Source organism: Typopeltis vanoorti, chromosome 6 (assembly GCF_054136105.1).
Source record: "Typopeltis vanoorti isolate ZY-2024b chromosome 6, IOZ_Tvanoo_1.0, whole genome shotgun sequence".
Lineage (NCBI taxonomy): Eukaryota > Metazoa > Arthropoda > Arachnida > Uropygi > Thelyphonidae > Typopeltis > Typopeltis vanoorti.
Window position 1 is genome coordinate 98,169,645 of NC_143554.1, and position 26,084 is coordinate 98,195,728.

The window sequence follows — 26,084 nt, forward strand, 5'->3', positions numbered from 1 at the left end:
TGCAATCAAAGCAAAAAATTTTAACATCAATGATAATAGCAAATGCAGATAATGCGATCAGAAAGATAAGACTACAGGACATCTGATCAGTGCCTGCAGCAAAATATCTCAAAGTGATTATAAATACCACCATGGTCAAGTGGCCAAAATAATTCATTGGTATGCATGCAAAAAATATGGCTTTCCTACTTCTGATAATTATCAGAAGTAGGAAAGCCATATTTTTGATGGCAGCACAGAGACAGTACTGGAAAACGAAACAGGAATCGCCGTTGGTCGACTGTGGCTTAACGACACCAAAATCATTCCAATAGTTATCAGTGCACTTGGTGAAATTTCAAAAAAGCTATCCAACTATTTACAAGAATTAAACATCAACGAAGTGACCCCATATAATCTACAAAAAAAAAAACGGCATTACTTGGAACAGTCCATATTTTACGACGCTACCTGACAGACTATTTTTAGATTCTTGGGCAGAATTTGAATTGCTCTGTATTATCACCAGCCAATTGTTGTTTGAATGGTATATTGTTTTGAGCGTGTATCAATTATGTGAATAAACCAATTAATAATAATAATAATAATAATAATAATAATAATAATAATAATAATAATAATAATAATAATAATAATAATAATAATAATAATAATAATAATAATAATAATAATAATAATTTAGAACGTCTATAGCTAAAGTATCACAATATATACTTTTGATATTCTTTTGGAGAATCTTCAAGTTAACATATATATCATTAAAGATGGATTTACGTATACATCTGGCCACTTTATAAATAAAGCTTTCTTTATTTATAATTTCACCAGCGTGCGCTTCAGAAAGTTCCACTTTCCTATTCATTCCACATAGAACAACTGTTTAAATAAATTAAATAAATACATAACAAAATACTGTATCTATCGGTGTGCTATTTTCTCTCTCTTTTCAGGAGACATGTACAGTTCCATTGTGCAATTATTTCTTTTAGGACCGATTCGCTGTTAGTAGGCTCTTAAACATAGAGAATGACCTGAAATCGACAATGATTTCTCATTGTCGATTTCATGATTTTCATGATTTTCAGATGCAGTTAATATGTTGCATATTAATGTCTTGTCATTTTTATTCTGTTGAAGTTGTAGGATGCGCACGCACACACATAAATGGAGTTTGCAACCGTATATGCGTTGCTGGAGAAAAACCAGCCGATAGATATTGTAGAGAACCAGTTTCAACTGAGCGACATGACAATTTGGGCTCACCGGGACGTTCAGTATGTTGCTTTAACGTAGTAATGACATTTCTAATAGACTGAAATCATTTCTAAAATCTCCCTGCCAAATTTTATCTCCAGCAGATTTTTTTCCACTCCATTTACTAAAATTTCACTTAATTCAAAATTATTTTTCAAAATAAATAAATAAATAAATAAATAAAACTAGATGCCAGCACCAGCGCAATGCTTCTAGCATGAGTGAACTTTTCTAAACGTGCTTGTGTTGGTGGCAAAGAGAAGTTGTGTTGCATTATCTAGCAAATAAAGTTTTTGGAATATTTGAATTTCACTTAATAGTTATGATTCGAATACCTATAAAGGCTGATAGAACAGATCCTATTGAACAGAAGAAAAAAGCTAGAGAAATGTGCATCGGCAATATTATTAGTTTTTTTGTGGTGATTGGACTGATAAGAGCAGGTATGTCCATTTGTAATATTCATTAGTACATTAGTGAATAATCTACCTTTGCTGATCTAATCTTTTCTGGAACTCACTCCTCCATTAATTTTTAAGTTGTGTTTGAAGTTATTTTCGGACTCGTTCATATTTTATTTATAGATTTTAGAAAATCATATAGTATTCGTAGAAAAAGGCCTTTGGGGAGTATTAAATAGACTTGGAATACCTCATAAGATAAATTTAAACAAAATTTGCACCACAAACTACCGAAGCAGGGTATTGGCGATGCCCTTTCAACCATACTATTTAGTTTTAGAAAAATATATTAAAGAAACTGTAAAAGGTAACCTCCTATATTACAAACAGTAATATTAGGATATACAGATATCTGCCTAGTTGAAGAAAATGCTGAAATAACATTTAGAAAACTCAAAACTTCTGCTAAAAAACTTGGATTACAAATCGAACAGCATAAAACAATATATAAAAGTAGGTAGAAACGAAGGGGAAATGACCAGTTTGCCATTGAAAATCTGAAATTTAAAAATGCCACTTTTCTGTTCAAGTATTTTGGAACATAACTCAATATAATAAAATTTTTACAGAAATCAAGCAAGACTATATGCCTCCAATAGATCTTATCATTCAGTACATAATTTATCTTCCAAGAAAAGTTGAGTTAAAATAGAAATATACATGATAATCATTAGATCTATTGTTTTATATTGAGCAGAAACATGGAGCATAACAGACGAAGATGCAAAAATTCTGCAGATGTTTGAGAATAAAAGCCTTAGGAAAATCTTTGGCCTGTAAGAGATAACACAACAGATGAATAGAACAGTCAAGAATTTTACAAACTATAGATCCCTATCTTAACTGATGAAATCTGAGTTTGTAGATTGTGAGATGACTTGGACATATGAAATAACATACATTCACAGTGAAACCTGATGGACAGCAACCTAGAAGAAGACCGTGGTATCATTATTATTATTATTACGTGACACCTCCAAGGAGTCCAAAGACTCATCGAGGGAGGGCACCTACTCTACAACTGTCTCCACCAACTACAGCGAACCACATCATCTACACCAATGCCATCTACTGCCCACCACCACTAGTATTTTCACAGACAATCACAAACATCCATGCCCACGGCGAGATTCGAATCCACAGCCTTTTGGCTGGAGAGGGGATATGCTAACCACTCAGCCAACCAGGCTGGCAGATAGACAATCATTGGGGGGGGGGATACATTCCAGAAAGGTTTAGCTGAGATGGAAATCCTTGACTGGAAAGAGCTCAAGACAAAAAATTGGAAGAAGTTAGTATTTGTAGCAGAGAATCTTAGAAGTTCACTAAGCTAGAGAAGAAGAGTTATGCATGTAGTCCTAAAATTATGGTAAGCATTAGCAACTGCTCAATGAGCCAAAGCAACCCACAATGACACTTGAATGTCAACTAGAGCAAAGTGGAGGAAAGCAAAATATTCATTAAAAACTTTAATATTCGAGCCTCATGATAAGAGTTTGCATCAGGCTGTTAATGTTACATTAAACCAGATTAAACATCTGAGATGATTTTTCAGTTGTAGTGCATATGTGAGAGGGTGGGAAGAGACTGTGTGATAAATAGTTTTCTTAGAAAAATGTTGGATTTAAAATGCTATAAAACTGCTTTCTTTCTCTCTCTCTCTCTCTCACACACACACACAATTTATTTCAAATGCAATACTTCAAGACACCTGCCCATTTGAATGGATGAAAAAGTCAAAGACTTTTTCATCCATTCAAATGACTGCTTATTTAACAATGCAATTTTTAATAATAATACACAGGTTCCATTGATTTACAAATGCTATGGAAAAGTTAAGGTTTTTGATATCACTGAGGCTTGTGATGAAACACAAAGACTTATTAAACAAGTTCCTCTGTTGTTTTGATGTTTGCAGCTGGGTTGCCTAGCATTCTGTTGGTATTCACATTAAATGCAATAGTAGATGAATTTTTATCTTCAAACTTTGCAGCTAATGCTAGTGTGGTGGAGGACAGTAGGTGGTAGTGGCATTCTATGTAGTTGGTGGATTAAGTAGTGGAAGCAGAGATTTGTAGTGTGCCCTCCCTCCCTCAAATTCATTATCCAGTTTTGTTGATGACAGTATGTTACACTCGTTCTGATTTCAGACCTCCCATCATCCCTTGCTTATTAGGCTCAGTGGTCTGTCATGGCCAAGTGACTTGGCTTTTTAAAACCTGCTTACAATGAGACAATTAATTCTGTCTACATTGTCTGCTCTGTCTGTAAATTGCACTTGCTCTTCTGCCAGTTTGCTTGTCTCGTGGGATTAAAAAACGCACTACCACCTCTGTATGAGACTGGCTAACCTTCATCAGTAGTCCCCAACTCGCAGGTTGCATCCAGCCCTTGGTCTCCCAGAAAGTCTATCTCTTTCAAATTTTTATGTATATTTGACAGTGTTGACTTTTAATAACCCTATATGAATCCTATATGAGGAACTCTTAGTGTTTCTTCCTACTGTACAGCTGTGACCAAGAAGTGATGTTATATACATACTTCATGACTCTTTCTTGTATTCATAATATAAATGTTGTAACCAATTCTGCTTTCTCTCTGAATAAAGCTCATGACATATTGAGTGAAATACAGCTAATTCTCTTTTTACACAGCTTTTTTTCTACATGATTTCGAAATAACATGGTTTAGAAAACAAAAGCAATTCTATTTTTACACGGAATATTTTGATTTAACACGGTTCAAATGGCACTTATTTTTAAAATTTCTGTTTGAATTCAGTTCTGTTAAAAAGAGTGCTATGCTGATTCCTTGAAGTTAAACTGGTCTGCTCGGGAGGCCCACCTATATAAGGCTGCTTGGAAGGAGTTAATCTGTTTGCTAAACAATCATTTCTTGTTTATAATTCAAAATGTTTACACATCTTGTGTTTTGTTCATGAAAGTTTTGTTTGTGGAATAGAGTTATTCAGGTATATATTAAATTTTGGAGTTTTGTACACCTAATATCAAATTAGTAAAATTAATTATTATTTTCAGATATTTTAGTAAAATTATCTCATTAATCACGATGTTAGATAATTCAGTTAGACAGAAAAAGAAAAGAAAAGCTATTTCTTTAGAAACTAAGATCCAGATTTTAGATTGTTTAGCAGCTGGAGAAGATTCAACATTCTTAGGGAAATATTTTGGATTGAATAAGGCCACCGTGAGAACGATTAAGAAAAATGAAGAGGCCATTAGAAAATCTGTTCTTTATGGAACAGAATTAGGTGGCGAGAGATATTATAAAAATGAAGATGGAAAAGGCCCTACTAATGTGGATAGAAGATTGCTCACAAAAAGGAAATGTCATCAGGAAAAAGGAGCCAACAACATCAAACAACAATTGTGATTTTTCTCTTCTCTAAGCACAGGTTAGCTTACAAAATTTCTCAAAAGATACGTGCTTCATAATGTAAAAATAAAAGGAGAAGCCACATCTACAGATGAGCTGGCAGCTAGGGAATTTCTTTCAAAACTGCCCAAAATTATTGAAAATGGTGGCTACTCTCCTGATCAAGTTTGGAACAGCGATGAGACCTGCTTTTTTTGGAAAATAATGCCAAGTAGAACTTATATAGCGAAATCACAAAAAAGTGTTGGTGGCTTTAAAGTAGTTAAGGATCGTGTGACTATTATTTTGCAGCAATGCTTTAGGAGATATTATATTAAAACCTTTACTCATTAATCAATCCCTAAGACCACAGCTAGTGAAAGATGTGGATTTTAACACTTACCAGTGCACTCGAAGGCAAACAAAAATGCTTGGATTACAAAAGAAATTTTTAATGAATGGTTCCATCAGTGTTTTGTTCCAAAAGTTAAATGCTATTTGATGGAAAAAAACCGGACTTTAAAGTTTTGATTATAGACACTGCACCTAGCCATCTTGTTTTAGAACACCCGAATGTGGAATTTTGTTTTCTGCCACCTAATACAATCACTAGACGTGTGATCGATACCCTCAAAACTTGCTACATGAGAAGAACACTCCAATACATTTTGGATACACTAGATAAGGATAATTTACTGACAGTTATTGATGTGTGGAAAAAATTTTCTAATTTGGATTGCATCAAACTTGCAAAGTGGGTGCTATCAGAATTGAAACCATTAACTTTAAATGCATGCTGGCTAAGTAGCTGGAAAGCTACTTGGCCAGAACGTGTGAAAAAGAAAAACCCTGTACCTTTGCATACAACTGAATCCCAATATCATCAGGTTAGCACATGCAGTTGGCAGAGAAGGATTTGATAATTTTTCATCTGCAGATATTGAAGAATTGATGGTTGACAAGGTTGTTAGTAATGATGAAATAATAGAAGCTGTCCTTGAGAATCTCGATGAAAAAGAAAAAAGCTATGATAATGAAGAGATTCCACTCACTGTAGGATTAAAGAAAGGTTTCGAATGGCTAGTAAATTATTATTATTATTACATAGCACCTCCAGGGAGACCAACAACTCATTGAGGGAGGGCACCTACTCCACAACTCTCCATCTCCACCACTCAATCCACCAACTACAATTACATTCAACATCTACTGCCAACCACCACCACTAGTGGTTAGCGTATCTGTTCGAATCCCGACATTGTCTGTGATTTCACAAACATCCATGTCCATGGCAGGATTCGAACAGATATGCTAACCACTCGGCCAACCAGGCCGGCTTGAAAAGTCATTTTGCAAAGTCATTTTCTTACACATGATCCAAATACTGATGTCATGTATGGTGCGATATCAAGAATTATACAAAGATCTAGTCAAAACAGGATCTCAATGATTAATTACAGAGTTCATGGTAAAAAAAAAAAAAAAAAAAAAAATGAACCTTCAGAAAATTGGAAATTAGCTAATTTAATTCCTTTTACTGAAGAAAACGTTTTGCCATTGCAATATGAATAGGATGGCCAAAGTGTTTCAAGTGATGGAAGTGATTTAATTCCAGTCTCACACAAAAGAATGCAGCTACTGTCAGAAAGTGATTGCAAATAAAATTTAACTAATAACCATATGTGCAGGTGTATTTGGGCCTCTTCAAATTTCTGTTTTATTAGTGACACACTATTTTGTTTAAGAATGATATTTGTATATACTTTAAATAAATATTTAAGAATAATTAAAAATAAAAATATTCCATTAAAATTAAATAGTTTTATTCAATGATTTTCATGTTTTGTTTGAAAATAACTTGTTTGTATCAGGTTTTCCATCTGGAACCATTCTTCTATTTTTTTCATATGCACTCTATTCTTTTCTTAAACAATTTTTTTCTGGAACCAATCTATTGTGTAAATGGAGAATTTGGTGTATATAGGAGTAATAAATTCTGTTTAGTTTTCTCTTACATGTCGGAAGCCATTATTAAAACCATTTGTGTCTAATACACATCTCTGAATATCTTGATTTTTTGCTCACTATGCCTATTCTTTTTAAAGACTAATGAATGTCTTCATATAGTGATTTGTACCTTCTCTTCACTGGCTCACTTTTGGATGGTTTACTCCAGTCTGATGGCTTAATGCTTGTCATCTAAGAGATGTATCTGTTGCTGACAACAGGTCTGCCAGTGTGAAGATGTAAGTAGAAGATTTGTTTATCTACCAGACCTCATCAAAGTTCAACATCTAGTTTGTGATGGCATGAACATCAGTTCCCTCAGCATTTTAGACAACCAAGATTTAAACTAATTAGTTGCAACAAGTTATATATTCTACCTCAGCTATCTCAAAAAAAATATTGCCAGCCCTCTTTTCAGATTCCCATAGCCAGCTGCTTATTAGTATTATTTGCAACTTCTACATATATCTGAATATCTCCATTCAAACCTTCCTCAGTATCATTAACATACAAGATAAACAACAGTGGCCCTAAAACAGTCACTTCCAGGATGTCGCTTCCCCATACACAATTTACGTCAATATCCAATGCAGTGCACAAATCTGATATCCAACCCATTCTTTTCCAATTTGATTATCAATTGTTCACCAACTTTTGAAGTAAACGACACGAGAATCTTGTTTTTTCTTTTTTAAATAAATATGAGTCTTATATAAACTCATCTGTTTATTCAGAGAAGGCTTTTTACACAGGGATTTGCACTCACGGCCTTTATTAGACTTCAATGGTTAGTGTTTTAATGATACCATATTGTTGAGGGTGGGTGACAAGAAAGTTTGTGAATGTATCTGCCTGTGTGGGTGGGCTTTCTGTATACTGAAACAGACAGGTTTCCATTGGATAGGCATGTTATCAAGGTGTCTAGAAAGGCTAAACTATTATTAGTTTCTTTTTCCATGGCAAACTGAGTTCTCGGGTATTGAGGTGAGAGAGTGAAGAATCTAAATATGTTTGGACCATGAGGACAGATGGAGAACATATCTTAACCAGATAGGTTTGAGAGGGACTGAGTCAAGGGCTTGTTTTTCAAAATCTTCCATAAAAAAATTGGTGGTGTGAGGGGAATGAGAGATTCTTCTGAGATTTTGACATTCTGAAAGTGAGACAGTCTTCCGGATTCTAAAACCATTCCTATAGTTCAACCTCTTCAAACTGCAGTTAACAAATCATCAAAAAGGCTTAGCAATACTATCATTAGTATCCTTAGTCTCAGCCATAATTTTGCCGTTGCTTCAAAGCAAGTACAGGCACTAGATAATGTTTAACATTGAATGCAGCATCCATAACTTAGCTCTTAAGTAGCTAACAACACTGGGCTTGATGTCGCCAGCATTCTTTTTTGATCTTTGCCTTCTAAAGGAAATCTGTCTTCTTCTTGCTAATTCAGTGTCCTCAAGAAAATATGCAAAAATAGCAGTATAGGGAGTACTACTGTTATTCTTAATATCAGTGAATATAATAGAAAAACAGACATCATTCTCAGAGACTGTTCCACTACAGACATTTAAATTATGTACTCATCAAATTTCAGATTAAAAAAAAAAATTGAAGTCTGCTCAAAAAAAGTTTCTTCCTAGCCTTCTGAAATCACAAAAAAACTCACTCTTGCCATTTATGTGGATTACCAAAAATACACAAAACCGATTCTCCCCTAAGACCTGTAGTAGATGCTACAGATTCTCCCTGCTATCAATTTGCAACACATTTAGCAAGCTCTTCCCTATCCCCTTATACTACTTCCTGTAGTTAAAAAAACAAAAAACTATCAATTTTAAAACTTTGTGTTGAGAATTTAAAGTTTAATAATACAGATATTTTAGTTAGCTTAGATATCATCTCATTGTTCATCGATATTCCTTTAAATGACACCTTATCACTTATAAAAAAGCTTTTTGCCTTCTGATATTAATCTCTCTCCTGTAATATTACTGTATCCTGTCATTTTCAGTATACAGAAAGCCCACCCACACAAGCAGATACATTCGAAAACATTCTCATCGCCCCCCCCCCCTCAACAATATGGTATCATTAAAACACTAACCAATACAGCCCATAACTTTTCCAGTGAAGCCTCTCTTACAGCAGAACTTAATCATATACACCACACCTTATCTAATGACTACAGTTCTCACAGTATCAAAAAAATAACCAATCCTCAACCTTCTCTTCAGAACGATTTTAGTAATATATCACCATTCCATATGTCCAAGGCACTTCAGAAAAAATAGCCAGGATCTTAAAGAAATATAATCTCTGCATGGCTTCCAAGCCCTGCCAAAAGCTTGTTACACTCATACGTTCTACTAAGATCACCCTCCTCTTTCTGTGTCATAGACAGACAAGAAGATCAGTCAACATCTGCTTGGAAGAACACAAAAAATTTATCTGCAGTTTTAACTATAGTCAATCAGATCATGCTTTAGATACAGTTCATAGAATCGATTGGAAAAAGACCACTATGCTCCACTGTAGTAAATTTAGAAGAAGAAAGATTATTTTTGGAATTTGCAGTTGCTCTCAAAAATCAGCCTAATCTAAATAAATATGGTTGCATTAAACTTCCCAAAATATGGAAAATCACTAGTACTTCGAGATCCCAGTTTACATCCCCCACCTAGTTAGAACTGTAGTCCATGTGTGTCACATAGCTTTGTGTGTGTTACAAGTTGTATTGTAATCCCTGAAGCTGTCTGAGTGACTGAGGTGAAATATTGGGAGAATTAAATGACATTTTTAATCCTTTCTTAGTGCTCTTTCACTTCATTAAGCCCCTAACATGAATGCAGGTCCGCATAAACCTGCCACTTTGAACCCTATAGGAGCACTCCTGAAAATGGTTGAGTATTGGTTTTGGTCAGGATCAAAATATTATCTGTTTTTCAAACATTTAATGGCAAGTCTTCCCAGGAGTGATAGGTAACTGGGATGGTAACAGAGAGGTAGATATAATAGAAACATAATATACAAGTTAGTAAGGTGATTTTATAGTATAGATACAGATGAGTTTTTTTTTCCCTTTCCAGCTTATAGCAGGTGGTATGTCAACTTAAGTCATCTCTGGAAGCATGGGAGGTCTAATTTCTTCTTATGGGATGTAATGTATGTGTGTGTGTAATAGGCTACTGTTAGTGTTTCTTTGGTGAATCTCTTCAGGTGGAGATATGATATTTAGGTTTGAGTGGCTAAAAGAGACTCCATTGATGAGTCCTTGAAAGAGCCATACTACGAATAATAATAATAACAAAAACACTGGCATCTGTATAATTTTTGCAGAGTAGAATATAGAATAAAATATCTTTCATTATTCCAACTTTTGATTTTGTTGGTTTTCAAGTTGAATTGAGCAAAATGGCGAGTCTAGCCATAAGAGATTAGTCTCACAACATTTATCTACCATATTGAAAAGTTTAATTTTAATATTGTATTACAAAACATTCTTTGGATGATGTAATGATCATAAATAGAATAACCTAGATATAAATATTTATGCAAAATTTAAAAATGTTGATTGCTTATTTCTGTTTCATTCTCTTTTAGTACCATATGTAGTTCAGCAGCTGAAGTAGGAGCCACAGTTGAAGTTTTGACTATGGATTAATTCTTCTGAATATTGTATATTGCTGTTAATTGCAGCAGTGTAAAAATTTGTTGCAATTAAATAAAAATCATTTTATTTAATTTCATTTGTACTTAAAAAAAAAAAAAAATACACTGTGCTAAATCCCCAAATTATTATCACCCAGACATTTTATGCCCATAAATATGATGAATGAATGAATGAATGCCTTTTCTTTGCAGGTATACTTGTATGTATTACCTATGATATTTTGTTGTTTTTTTTGGCTAATTTTCTAATTGAAAACAAACCTGATTAAAAACTATTTTTCTGTAAATAGTGATTCCAAAATTTCAGTCGTTTTATACATCCAGGGGAGGGGAAGAGGGAGATGTTGAAAAATTAGACAGAGTTGGAGCCATTATTAAGAATTAGTTTTTAATCTTATTCCTTTTAGATATCTTATTAATCCTGAAAGTTTCAATATCCTAATCACGGTCCACCTCGCCATGGAACTTGTTATTCTTAGTCTTTTAAACTTAAAACATAAATCAGCATCCAAAGAATACCAAATACACAAAGTGATTATTATAAACATACAAAATACTTCTCTATTCTTAGAAAATAAAGAACAGAAGACTAGCATGAAAATTAAGTATGAGTGTGTAATTTTTGTCTGCGTATCACAGGTGCCTTCATTACACAAAAGATAGAATCTTTCTGTTAAACAAAGATTAACCAAAAAAATTCCATAAAGCACCACAACAGTTTTAGTAAGGTTACAAATTAAATTTCTAGATAAAAAACTAGTAAAGATTAGCAAGTTAAGCATGGGCTACCAGATCTGTTCAAGTTTGGATGATGTACCAATACTCCACAGTTTTCTTTTAATAAAGATGTTCCATAAGGCTACTCATGTGTGTAGATTAGTTCACAGGACCCTATGCTTAGTAAAGACTGCATGTTAAGTAAGACCATATTGTTCAGGTTTGTGATACTTAATATTGTCCAAAATATGATATGCCACAAGTGCAAGGAATCTAGTAAATGGCTAGTGGATAAAGCTTGATTTTAGGTAAAGAAAGAAAAGTAGATGTTTCTTGATAGGATGAAATGCTCCATAAATACTACATAATGACTTGAGACTTAACAATATGTTCTGATATTCCTTTGAAGTGAAATACAAGTAATCTCTTGAGTAGAACAGCAGGAATTCTGCTGTTCTACTCAAGAGATTACTTGTATTTCACTGTTGAACAAGAGATTACTTGTATTTAACTGTTGAACGCTTTGTTGATAAAGATCTCATTGCAACTGTTAGTGAAGACTGTTGATTTAATGTATTGTAACTCTTGAAGCAGTAAGTCATCTGTAGATCACAGAGCAAAGAGACGGTACATTTAGATTTAATAATCCCACTTTTCTGACTACTAGGTGAGACAAATGAATGCAATATCCTCTGAGTTTTCTTCCAGAATACAGAGAAGCGTGTGAGTACTTCCATCCAATTGAAGAAATGAGCAAATCTAAAAAGGCTAATTTATTTTTTTCTCAAGATAACTGCAGTTATCTTGAACACAAAATTTCCAAATTGCGAAATGGTGTATTTTCACTATGCAAAAACTGTGACTATTAAAAATCTGAGTATGTTATACCTGTGCTCTGTATTTTCCAGATGACTTACTACATCAAGAGATACATTAAATACAGTTAATGGTTTCAGTAAAACTTATCAGTGGAGCATCAACAGGTATAGAATTCTAGCTGTTTCTGCTCAAGAAGAAATTATTGGCATTCTACTTTCATGTGTAAAGGAGTATGGAATATCAGAACATACTAAAATTCTCAAACCACTCTTCTATATATATATATATAGCATTTCGTCCTGTCTGGAAAATCTACTTTTCTTTCATCACTTAAAAAAACAGGCATCATTAAATTTTCCAGGTGTCTACCAGATTCTTTGCTTATGTTAAGATTTAGAATCTGAAAGATCTGCCACTTTGTCACAAGCAACATAAAACATATATTTTAGTATCACATACCAGAACATGCCATGTCTACTAAACATGGCATGTTCTTCAAGGCCACATGTCCATAAGAGCAGATTCTTATGTGGAGTGTCTTTATAAAAAAAAGCTGTGAAGCATTATTACATTGTTCTAACTTGAACATATTTGATGTTTTTTAATCTTTTTAATCTAGGATTTAATAGCCATCTGTTACTGTACTACTTTAAAGTTGTCATACTTTTTTTTTAATCTTTCTGTGTGTGCCTGTGATACATTAATGAAGATTCTGCATTTAAATACTTAATTTTAATGTAAGTTTTCTGTAAGATTGTCAACAATCTTATAGCAAATAATTTTTATTCTTAACCCGGCATTAGTAAGGTGGGAAAATGTAACAAAAGTGGTAAGGTGGGGTCCCACATTAAACTTGCTTGCACACAACAGCCTGTCGTCTATAGCATCGAGTAGCGGGTTACGGGAGGGGAAGCTATATTGAGGCATGACTCACTGCCATGTGTTGTTAAGAAGTTATAGTCAATTTAAAATCTTTGGAGTCTGTGACACCCCACCTTACTAAGGCCAGGTTAACACTAAAGTAGACTTTTTTCTTTTTTAATAGGGTAATTTATTACATTGCAAATTGAACCATATTCTATCAACTCAGATGCATTTAAAGTGTGTGCTGTTTTGAACCCTTTAGATAAATTGCTATCCAGAATGAAAGAAAGAAATCTACCGAAGATTTACCCCTAATCTTCTCATAAGTATGCTTTGATTTTCCTTGTATCTTAGCCTATATCAAATTTCCATCTCCATCCTACTCTCACTGTTTGAATGGTGGTAACTTATTCTGGTTTGTTACAGTTACCTAAATAAGCTTTACTGCCCTCTTATGTATCAATATATTCACATCATTTTGTAAAGCATACTTTCATGGGGCGTATATTCTAACAATTAAGATTACATGACTAGTTTCTGGTCAACTTTATTCCAAATTGCTATGCTATTTGTTAGGTCTTTGGTTTGATCACCTCTTAAATTCTAAAGCATTCCTAAACTGCAATTTTGTGACTATTCCATCTTAACTTAGCTGTATTTACACATTTTTGAATGCTAATATCAGTTTTTGTATAGTTTAATTTTTTTAGTCTCCGTTGTGTGAATGCTCCTTGAGGATATATATATCTATATATATATATATATCAGGAAACTGATATATTATGATGATCAATCGTTCGGTTTATTTCCTACTTCAAAGTTTTTTTTTTTTTTTCCTTCTTCTGTATAGTGGGTTCCACCTTAGTATTACCACCTCTGGGTCAGGCTCCCGACGAGACCTCGATAAAGGTCAAAACCAGTCTGGGTAGTGGCCTTCCCTTGATGCATAGCATTATACATGTCTGCAAGGAGATGTGCTTTGCATTATGAGAGATACTAAGACAAGTGATAAGAGCTTAGTCCACCTTTACCACTAGTTGCCTCAGTCCTGAAGATACTTCAGGTGCAAACTTTGTTTGCTTACACTTGAATAAAGGATTAAACTAAATTTATTATATTCTTTCCTACTTCTTTAATTCATATGTTAAAATTGGTGATTTTTTGGCTGATTTTCTTTGTTTCATATAAATTTAACTGACTTCTCACTACATCAGCTTTACTTATTCTGTTAATCTAGTGCTTTGTTGTTTAATTTTTAGTCTACATTAAAAATTGGGCTTAATAGCTAAAATATGTTGCTTATTCTTTAGGTTCACTTCTGGGAACCATCGAATGTTATCTGCTGATTTTCATATTAGATTTGTGATACTCTGCAACAAACTATTTCTTCATTCCATATGAATTCTCTTTAAGGAGAGTCAAGTGTAATAGTGGAGACTGCATGCAACCTTACCTTATATATCTTATTTAACATCAAAACTGCCCTCCTGTATATCCTTCGATTTCTATATATATAAAATATGTATAAAACTGTAATATATAGTTTCAATTTACCTCATACAGGTTTCTTCTTTTGAACAGTCCATTCTCCTTTATAATTTGCACATTCAAGTTTTATTTCTCTTTTTATATATATATATACTCATATGAACTCTAACTCTGATCATCTGGGATTTGACCTTGTAAAGCCTTCTGGATTATGTAGTTCAATCACTGCAAAACTTTTATGACACTATATTTCAGATTGGATAGCATCACCTCAACCTGCCTTACTCTTCAATTATGACCAATGCTCATTTATACGCTGCTCCCAAGAATTAACTGATGCAGAATTTATGTGAACTGTTTGTTCATTTCATGTGTTTGGTATTTCGTTGTGAATTATAAACGGTTTATAACTATTTTATTTTCTTATTAATAATAGCAGATAAAATTCACAATAAAAGTGCTGTTGTTTCCAGTGAAAAGATGATGCGCAAATCTATTACATGCTAAGATTAAGATTATTAAATTTAGTGACGATTGTTTATCAAACACTGAGAATAAGGGTGCAGGCTAAACTTACCTTGCACTACTGTGTTGCAAAGATGCAAAGTGAAAAGTTCTGCACTAGTTGTTACTACAGTTATCTGTAAATGTGACAATCTTATTGCCAAAATGGAAAAACTTTTAATGGTGTAGTTTGATGACTTGATAACTTAATGAGTAGCCAAGCTACTCATTGAGTTTTTTGTTTGCAAAATTTTTCGTTTGTGTATCTAACATAAATAAATGCTTTATTTATGCACATATGTGACTGCTTAAAAACATTAAAACCATTACATGCATCTACGAGTGGGGAGAATGCATCGATTCAATATACATCAATGGTCTGGAACCAAATATGGGATATGTCTGTAATTATTGTGTTTAGACTCCAGAGCAGAGACCTAGTTTGCTTTATCCCCATTTCTTTCAGAATGCACTATGCTTTCACTTTCATCAGATCATAGGATTCAGCATTTCTTCTTTTTCAAGGGTACAGTTTTAAAATAGTTATTCTTCATTGCAGCCATATATATTCTGTTCTTGCAAACACTAATGACTTAGGAGGCTTTAAGGTCTACTATCAAATGATCTTGCTGCGACTGTTCTGCTAAGAGTGTCTAGAGGGAGGCTTGATATTTTTTTTTTTGTTTTTTTTTTTTGGGGGGGGGGGGGATATGTTGCTAATGCTACAATTCGCAAAGGAATCAGCTGCTGTATAGCTTAGTAAAGAATCCACTTTGTTGTTTAAATGAAGAAAAAGGCAAACTTCCCAAAAGCCTTCTAGGTTCATTTCAATATTTAAGATGGTAAGTTAAATATGGAAATAGATAACAGAATCAACAAAACGTATGGTTGGAAATCAGTTGAATAAATTTATATGGAATAAGAGAGAAATTAGTCAAAACACTAAATTAGCTGTATACAAGATAGTGTTCGAGCCAATTTTAACTTACAGTTATGAGAGCTGGGTTAGAAATAAAACACTTGACTAGAGACAGCAGGTATGAGAGTCCTGAGAAAGAGTAGAGACATGAACAGATGGCATCAATGGCAATATCATATTAAAAACGGTATTAGGAAAGAACCTGACATCGTCAGCATCCCGGAATGCATTTGCAGAGCTAATCTCAGGTAGTATGGTCACTTAAATAGAATGGGAGAGGAAAGATTAGCAAAACAAGTGTTCTCTGCCAGGTTGGCAGGAAAAAGATCCAGAGGAAGACCAAGATATAGGTGGATTGATATGGTAAAACGTGCCTTAGAAGACAGAAATATAAGATCTGATAATGTTGGGGTCTTAACAGGTAACATTGATTTGGAGGAAAATTGTAGATAGTCATTTTCTTTCCATTGTTTGTCTCCAATTTTTTCATGTAGTACTATCATATCCTGTACACCCCTTGTGGGTACATGGTAGGAATTTGATGATGATGTTTGTCTCCAATTGAAAACTACATTTACGAGGCAGAAATTCAACTTCTTCAAGCATTAAGTGCTGGGAAAACCTCATAAAAGTTTAATGGAGTAAAACAACACTTAGAAAACGATTAAAAATGGTATTTAATGCTTCCAATATTTCATCTCAGTTACAGAGACATCATCAGGGAGTGCAAAATTAGCCTAATATAGTGTGCCCACTGTTTGTAGGTCTCCTTGGCATTTTGCCAAGAATAGTCGATTCATGCTGAATGGGAGAAAGATATGAAGGATGTACGAATTGGTCGCCAACATGCGAAATCATGTGCTTTCTTGTCTGTCGGCCTTCTGATGATTTTTGTTGTTGCTTTTTTTTTGCATTATAGTGTGCCCACTGTTTGTAGGTCTCCTTGGCATTTTGCCAAGAATAGTCGATTCATGCTGAAGGGGAGAAAGATATGAAGGATGTACGAATTGGTCGCCAACATGCGAAATCATGTGCTTTCTTGTCTGTCGGCCTTCTGATGATTTTTGTTGTCGCTTTTTTTTTGCATTATAGTGTGCCCACTGTTTGTAGGTCTCCTTGGCATTTTGCCAAGAATAGTCGATTCATGCTGAAGGGGAGAAAGATATGAAGGATGTACGAATTGGTCCCCAACATGCGAAATCATGTGCTTTCTTGTCTGTCGGCCTTCTGATGATTTTTGTTGTCGCTTTTTTTGCATTATTTTTTTATTAATTTGTATGATGGATCCAGTACAGTCAACAAGTTACGTTGTTAAACATTTCAGTAGCTCATGCAAAAGAATATTAAATAATGCGCTGACATTCTGCGAAAAAGAATCATCAGAAGGCCGTCTCCTTGTTGCCCTTTCTCAAGTCATAAAACGTGCAAGTGCAATTGCGGGCGTATCGAGGTCGACTGTTAAACGAATTCGTAAGGAATCAAAAGGTAAAGTTAAACCAAAATTTAAATCTAAAAAAAGCGCCAAAGAAAGAAAACCATCGAAACCGTAGTTTTGAATGATTTTGATGTAGACGTTATAAGAACTATTCACGAATTTTACGTGGTCGAGAAAAGAGTCCAACTGTTCCAAAATTGATTTCTGTGTTTAAAGAAAAAATTAATTTTCCTTGGAAAAAAGAAACTTTAAGGAAAATACTTCACGAAATCGGATTTTGTTTTAAAAAGTCCCAGAATAAAAGGAAACTTATCATGGAGCGAAGTGACATTATTTTATCTAGAACACAGTATTTGAGAGCAATAAGACGTTTCAGGAAGGAGAAAAGACCGATTGTGTATCTAGATGAAACTTGAATTGATAGTAATTTAACTTATGGAAAATGTTGGCAGTCTAAAGAAGAATGTGGAGTGTTACAAACCGAAATGCCTCGCGACGCATAATTTTGTGTGCGGGTGGAGAAATGGGTTTTTTACCGAATTCAAACTTACTATACAAAGCCAATTCAACTACTGGAGATAACCATGGGCAAATGAATTCTACGATCTTCGAAAAGTGGGCAGAAGAAAAACTGATTCCAAACCTTCCTAAAAATGCTGTTGTTATAATTGATAACGCTTCATATCACTATTCGATTAAACAAAGTTCCAAATTGCTCTAATCAGAAGCAAGTTCTTATGGATTGGCTCTCTGCAAATAATAATATTCCTCATTCCCCAGATATGCGAAAAATTTAATTGCTTAATTTGGTCAAAAGATACTCTCCCGCAACTAAACTATTTAAATTCGACACGATGCTCAAAGAGCATGGATTTCTAGCTTTGAGGCTACCACCATATCATTGTGATATTAATGCTATTGAGTATGTTTGGGCAGAAGTGAAAAGTTTCATTCGCCATCGCAACGTAACCAGGGATATCGACACGTCAAAACTTTTTAAGCTTTCAGAACAGGCAATTGAAAGTATTAAATTTTTTTATTTTTCCCAGTTCAAAATTGGGAAAAATATTGCTCTCATGACACCTCATTGGAAAATATGTATTGGGACAGAGACGGAATTATCGAAGAATTATGTAACCTTTGGTGATCAGTTTAAGTGAAAGTTATGGCGATTCGGACACCGATACAGATGAGATGACTGTGAAGATTAAAAGGATTTGATGATGGTATTTTTTTCCAACATTTTTTTTGCATGGGTTTGTTAAAAGAGGCACAACAAGTCATAAATAATTAATCGGTTTAGGACATTAAATTGTCTCAGTTCTCTCAACTGTAAGTTTAGAATATCTAAGTTCATTTGAAAAAATTTCTGTTTACTGTATAATTATTTTTATTTTATAGAAAACTTTCTTAAAAATAAACTTAGTTAAATTTTTCTTTTATGCTATACCTTTTTTAATTTTGTTAATACTCTACGTACATTTTTCCAACTGTTATACAAGCAAAATAGTTACACTATAAAAACAGCAATGTTCGTAAAAGGAAAGCTAAATATTCTGACCTGTAATAATAAACAAACTCATCCCAGAAAACAGATTACCCTATTATCGGAATGGATTCTCCTTTTTCTGACATGCGCAGAAGTGTCGAAGGATCTCTAATCGGTGGGCGAACTATAATACACAAAGGCAACACAAAACTAACAAACATGGATGAAAGACTAGTCCTAACTAGGTGAGGCGCCCTCTATGAACACCAAGTGGGAAAAAAAAAAACTTCCAACATCATGGATATCAGTAATTTGTATAGCCATGGAGTCGCATTGTTCGATACTAAATATTGATATCTGCAGTGATTTATTCAGAGAAAAAAAAAAGTACATGTTGGCAACACATGTACTTCTCAGACGCGGCATCTCTTCTGCAGTAGCATTAGTCTTTGTTTTGCCTATGTGCTAACCAGTGGCTTTGTTATTCAATGCTGATGGTTTAAATTTCATATTTTTAACGTTTTAAGTTTTATTTTGTAAAGGTTTAAGTTGATTCTTGCAATGTCAAAGAGGCGAAACTGCAGTTTTAATGACGATTTCCAGGAAGAAATCAAATTTACTAAGCTGGACAGTGATGGAGCAAAAGTGGTATGCCAACATTTTAATGACCATTTTTCCATTGCTCATGGAGACAGAAGCGACATTGACCAACATTTACTTAGCCAGAAACATAAGACTCTGGCTTCAGTTAAAAACATTAGCTCGTTTATGGTGAGACGTGATGCTGATAGTGAAAGCGATAAAATTGCAACTCTTGTTGCTTATCAACTTTGCGTCACGGTCAAAGTTTTCGTGCAAATGACTGCTTTTCGACATTGATAAATAAAATTTATGAACCAAAATTTTGTTTATCACGTACCAAATCAGAAGCAATAATTACCAGTGTTTCATCACCATTCATACTGAGCAAAGTAAAACTTTTTTTTTATCTTACTTTTCATTGAATACAGAATATTATGTAACCCCCATACTTTTTGCCATCTCAATTCTCTCAAGGAAATGGCTATAATTTCCTTTGGATTATTCCTCTCAATATCCGAAACGTACCATATAAGACAATTTCTTACCTTTCGTTAATTACAACGCAACACATAAAAATTGGCGCTCATAATGTAGTTTTTTTTTTTTTAATTCATTTCAAAAATCGGACCAACGGACAGTGCGTTAACATGGCAGCAACCGGATGTGACGCCAAGTTGACGTCGCCGTGATGTGAAGCTCTGCCGCGATAGCTTTCAGCGGTTCTCGTTGGTTAGGTACCAGTGAGATGCTTTCCTCCTCCTAATCGAGTTTTATAAACGTTTATAGCAATTAATATTTAGCTATATATCGGCTGCATTTCTTCTTATTCCAGATGCTTCTCGTCCACGTTCATTGCCAATCACGCGATGTGAGTTCTCACCAAACGGCCGATCACGCGTTATCACGTGGACGTCGCTAACTAAATAAAAAAATAAAAAATATTTGGTCACCACACGAAATTCCAATTTTCAGCTTGGCAATGAAAGTGTTAATACTACAGTTATCCGTAAACGTAAAATTCTTGACGAAATGGGAAAACGTTTAATGCAGATTGGAGTCTACACAGATCAGTGTATTCCTTCAAGCCACGCGATTCAGAATAAATTTCACATTTCCGAAAATTATTCTAAATATTTCTTTTGCGTAACTGACGAAAACGAATGCTTTATTTACGTCATTTTCGCGCACATATATGAATACTTGAAACGTTACTTAGCCATTACATGCATTCTGCAAGTGATCAAAAAAAAAAAAAAAAAGGCAGTGATTCGTTATACCAGTGATGAACAACCTTGCTTCTTCAGTGGGCCACGATTGAAAACCTAATCTTCCATACGGGCCGCAACAAACACAATATTAAATACTTGAATATATTCAAAATATTTTTAGGGTTATTTTGTGGAATGTTAATTTCGGAATTTGTTATTTTGGACATAGATTTACAATGAATTTTTTTTTTAATTTGATTTAATTTTTATTAATAATGCTTTCGATATATACGCAGGTATACGTACATATTTTTTTTAATCAAAAGAAATTAATGAGATATTTGTCTCTGTTTCTCATCAACAAGCTCTTCAAGATTGGGAGTCATATTTGAAATTGATACTCTAATAAAATTTTTAGTCGTTCGTTAAGGCTGGAACGTTTCCATTGTTGGAATGAATACCAGGGAACCTGGTATTCATTGCAGCAATGAATACCAGGTTCCATTGCTGGAATGAATACCCTTTCAACGTCTATATTAAAAGGTGATGAGAAAATATCAAAATTAGTTTCATTTTCGCGTAAGTTTTCGAACTGCGAAATAAATTCTTGTAGTGTGTCTGTATTTCCTCTGCTTAAGTTTTCGTTTCAGGTGGATTTTCTTTTCTCAAACTTGGAAAATGAGCCATATTATTAGATTCCACTTGCCGCTTCCAAATTTTTAGTATATTTTCATAGGCTTTATCGAATATTCCATTAATAAATTTCTTTTGTCCTTGAAGATTTATATTTAATTCGTTCAAATGTTTTATGTTGTTTACAGTGGTGTAGCCAGAGTTTTTGCCGCCCCTCTTAATACACACCAAAAATACTAGAAAAAGTCAAAACGACGTATAGGGAAATAAATTAAAACACTATGTTTATTTTTGAAATAAAATTTTAATTTCAACATTCTAAAATGTTATTTTTTCTTGCTTTTCTGTTAGCAAAATCATTGATGACATTGTCGAAGTCTATTTCATAGTTATGGAGGCAATTCTTAATAAATTTTATTTAGAAAAAACTCCTCTCACAAATAGCAACACTTACAGCAGTGGGGAAAATTCGCTGTAGTATTATAATAGTTAGAACTGAGTTCTCGAGACTGTATTTTAGAATTAACTGCAAAACTGACTAGAAGTATTGTTACACCTGATTAGGAATATAGTATTCTCAGCCATCATGGTGTAACATGAAGAATAAATATCATAAATTAAAACCCCTACAAAAAAAAATGAATTATTTAATGGAAAATTTCTTGCATCCAGTAATATGTATAAAATGTAAGGGTTGTTGTCAAAGTAGCTGATAAAGGAAGGAATGTATTAATATTGTAATATGACTTAAAATAAGGAATTCTAACTAAATAAGTAGCTAACAAAGGAAAGTATAGATTAATATTGTAATACGATAAAAAATGAGAGAGTTAAGTAAATAAGTAGAAAGGGGTGAGTCATAAAATACGTTATCTGAGAGATTAAGTTATTAAGTAGAATTCATAGAAAAGGTTTGAAAGGGGATTAAGTCAGGCTAGCACAAGAAAAGCAAAGCTATCGCTTAGGGCCGATCCCCGGATTGAAACATTGAGAACAGGCTTGCCGATCAAATGACGTTTGGCGAGAGAAAACGCCACCCTAATTGGTCGATGATTAAAAAACAAGTAGAAGGAGGAGAAAGGAAGTAAGAAAAGGTGCCGTTAGGGAAGCAGCTATAAAAGGGTTGGTAACCCACGGAGGGGGACTTTTTTTGGATAGTCGCTTTTGGCTTTGGAGTTTGGTTTTGGTTCCGGTGGAGTTCACAGGGTTTTCCTGAGTGGAGACAGGGGTGATATCTCCTCGTCACAACACGGAAACAAAAGTGAGCGGGATTTCGATTCCCGTTTTCCCGAGTAGAAAAAAAAAATGCCATAGAGTCCTAGAAAAGGAGGGATCTTCTTCGTTTTGACGCCAGTGATAACTACGCAAAAGCAGAAAGCTGTGGAGAAATCGATGTCCTCGTTGCTGATAGTAGAGCAAATATATGTGTGTTAAAGTATTCCAGTTACGAGAAGTTATATCAGAGGTTCGTTTGGAAAAGAATAAAGGCCCATACGAAGAGCTCAAGAAAGGTACTGTAAATCATAACCTATGTTAGCTAGAAATTTGTCTGTGAAAAGTATCGTGATTCCAATACAGAACTGTTGAAGTTATACTAGGACTTTAGTATATGATAGAATGTGTTATGTGTAGATTGACTAGTGTTAAAGATTTGTGAATGATTAAGAGTCCAAAGGTAATTTTGCATGTCTATTATATTGCACAAGATATTTAAATGACATAATTGTGTGTTAGTGCAAATAACGGTATAACGGAACAGTGTGAATTAAGTAATTACGTATCCTAAGAATTGAATGCCTAATGTAATGTATAAAATAATTGAAATATCACAAGTATGTGTTAGCAGTGAATAATTTGTTAATCTACTTCAGTATGAAAAATCAGATAGTGTGAATTGATCTAATTTGTTCACATCAGGTGAATTTATGAATTAATGTGTATGGCGGCATAATCACAAATAGCCATATTACTTGTAATGATTTAATGCTAGTCTATAAGTATTTTAGTTTAGTATTTGAATTGTACCATATTTAGAAACTTAATAAACCTTTTGTTCAATGATAAAAGAGTTGTCTGATGTTGCTAATCCAATGCACCGCTTACAATCATTGTACCTAATCATGCGGGAAATTTAATGTTGAGGAAAGAGATTAAGAGTCACGACTGCAATAATATTTAAATACTAAGAGATATATTCGAGATTGACTTTCTCCCTATTTATGAAAACATAAATGGTGCAGTTGATAACCACTTGAAAATATTGTACTTAGTCATGAGGAAAATTTAAGTTGAGAATCGAGTTAAGTGTCACGAGTGCAATAGTTACACTTTCAGATATATTTGAGTTCTTTCTCCTTGTTTATGTATGTAATATCCTAAACTAAATATCCCAAAAGGCGCAGTATAAATACAAATATTAGGGGTACTACGGGGAGCATTAACTTAGATATTGGTATAAGTTTTGGTAAAATCTTGGGCATAGAAGTTAGAAGAATATAGATAAAAGGAATTTGTAAGATTAGAGTAGAAATCGTAAATTGGGACACAACAGTATTCCATTATGCATGAAGACGCTTCACATCTATGTTACAGTTCCTTGACTAAAGTAAATACTTTTTCAAAGAGTGAAGGTGAGTTCTCTGTTCCTATATGGGGATTGCAGTCATTTTCCTTCCAAAAACTAGAGAAGTATACAAATATACTTTTTCATTATTTGTTTTACGTTGCGTACTTCCACTTGCCAATCTCCACTTGATTATGATTAAGGTATTTGCTAAATATGACTTGTGATACATATCGTCTTCCCAATGTCTAAGTAGGCAATAATTTAAACGAGACACTATTGTATGACCACAAATATCATTGATTTGACTTGCAACGTTGAGTATATTCTGGGTACGATTTGCAACGATTCAATATATATATTTTTTTTCTCTACGGTCATAAAATTGTTATTTACATCTTCGGCACTTAAAGAAAACTCAAATTAAGATATTCCTGATCAAGTAACGAGCGTGTTTTTTTTATTTTTTTCTGCATACAAAAGTTTTATTGCAATTCATTCCATTTGTGTCACCTCTTTTGTTGCTTGTTTTCCTAAAATATTTGCACATTTTCCTTTTCGTTTTCCCATTATGAAAATGTTTCATAGAGCCTATGTAAATCAGTGGATGTGGCGTTTGCATACTACGGCGCTTAACCGCACGAAGGAAGACTTCTTGGTTTCGAATCTAGTCGGCGACTAGAAGAAATTTTTCTGTCTTTTTTCGACCGGTTCCCCAGTTAGTCGATCTCTGGCACGGGCAAGCGGGTTTTTTCTCCCGGAAACTCAGGTTTTTCGTCCCGTAAACTCGCGAAAATCGACCGTAGAACCTACATTATTTCAGACATTAAATACGAGTGTTAGATACCACGAGATGGCGACACTTGTTGAGCCGTCTCTCTTCAATGCGTGCTGCTTAATTAGTGACAGCCTTGGGCTCGCTATCTCTGATTAGGTACCAGTGGAGATTGAACTGCCCACTGAGTCTCCAAAAGTTAGATAGGGCTAAACGGCCTCGCCTACTCCCTATATACGGGAATATAAAGGCGTTAGCTGTACTGTACTTTAAAATGTTTCATAGCTAATTTCTTGACAAGTGAATTACTCCACTCTTTTTAAAAACGAAAATTGCTTCCATTATAAAATAATATTCATTCGATTCGTCATCTGAGAAATCTGACACACCCAACTTCAGCACAGGCTCTATGCTAATAAAAATAACGCAGAGAAATAAAGAATTCTGAAATCGAAAAGAGCCAATCTCATTGGACTCATTACTTACTTTTCAATTCTCTTGCTCTTGACAAATTTATTTAACTGTTTGGAAGACTAAATTCAGAAAGAATAGAATATATGAAAAATGGAGAAAATGAAGATGTGGATTTTTGTCGAAGCAATCGATAAGTTGGACGTGATCTGCAGAACATTGAATACACCCTTACACTCATCTGAACATCAAACGTACTTCCACTTATTTATTTAGATTTCCAAGGCCACAAATTGTGACCTTGGGGGTGCTTAAGGGTCAAAGCTGTATAACTGAGAGGAGACCTCCACATAGCCTTTAAAGGAATGCGGAGAACCGACCAGGGCTTCTGACCTAATGTCCAATCCTCACCTTCTCGTGGTGCACCATGTTGGGTATCTACTTTGATACTGAACGAACGAGGATGGGCTAGCAATTTGGGATTTAGCCGACAAATTGTATTCTTATTGGTTAAACCAAAATAGAAAATGATGGTACAACATGACAAAATTTCATGCTGGCTGGGGCGTCGCCCGGTTAAACAAGGCCCCGTTGTTTTCGCCAGGGAACCAGGGCGAACAGCAAAAAGTCAGCTACTGGAACAAATATGAAAACAAACCCCAACTCAACATCACCAGAGTTAAAGATCGGTACTATCAATGTAAGAAGCCTGAATGGCAAAGAAATGGAGCTAGCTGAGGAATTAGATAAGTACCAGATCGACATAATAGGGCTGACTGAAACAAAAAAGACCAAAACTGGTGAGATCTTTCTGAGCAATAAATACAAAATGTTATATTCAAGCAATGACAATCAAGGAAAAGAAGGAGTAGCCATAGTATTCAACACAAAATACGAGGCTAATCTTATTGAAT

At 34.2% G+C, this 26,084-nt stretch overlaps 1 long non-coding RNA gene across 1 annotated transcript; it reads left to right on the plus strand.

Annotated features, from left to right (window-relative positions):
• The first annotated feature begins 1,288 nt into the window (after positions 1–1,288).
• LOC150105741 (uncharacterized) lies at positions 1,289–10,835 on the plus strand. The gene is made up of 2 exons (XR_016548498.1): positions 1,289–1,697; positions 10,695–10,835. It is a non-coding gene; the product is annotated as an uncharacterized LOC150105741 (long non-coding RNA).
• Positions 10,836–26,084: the final 15,249 nt, after the last annotated feature.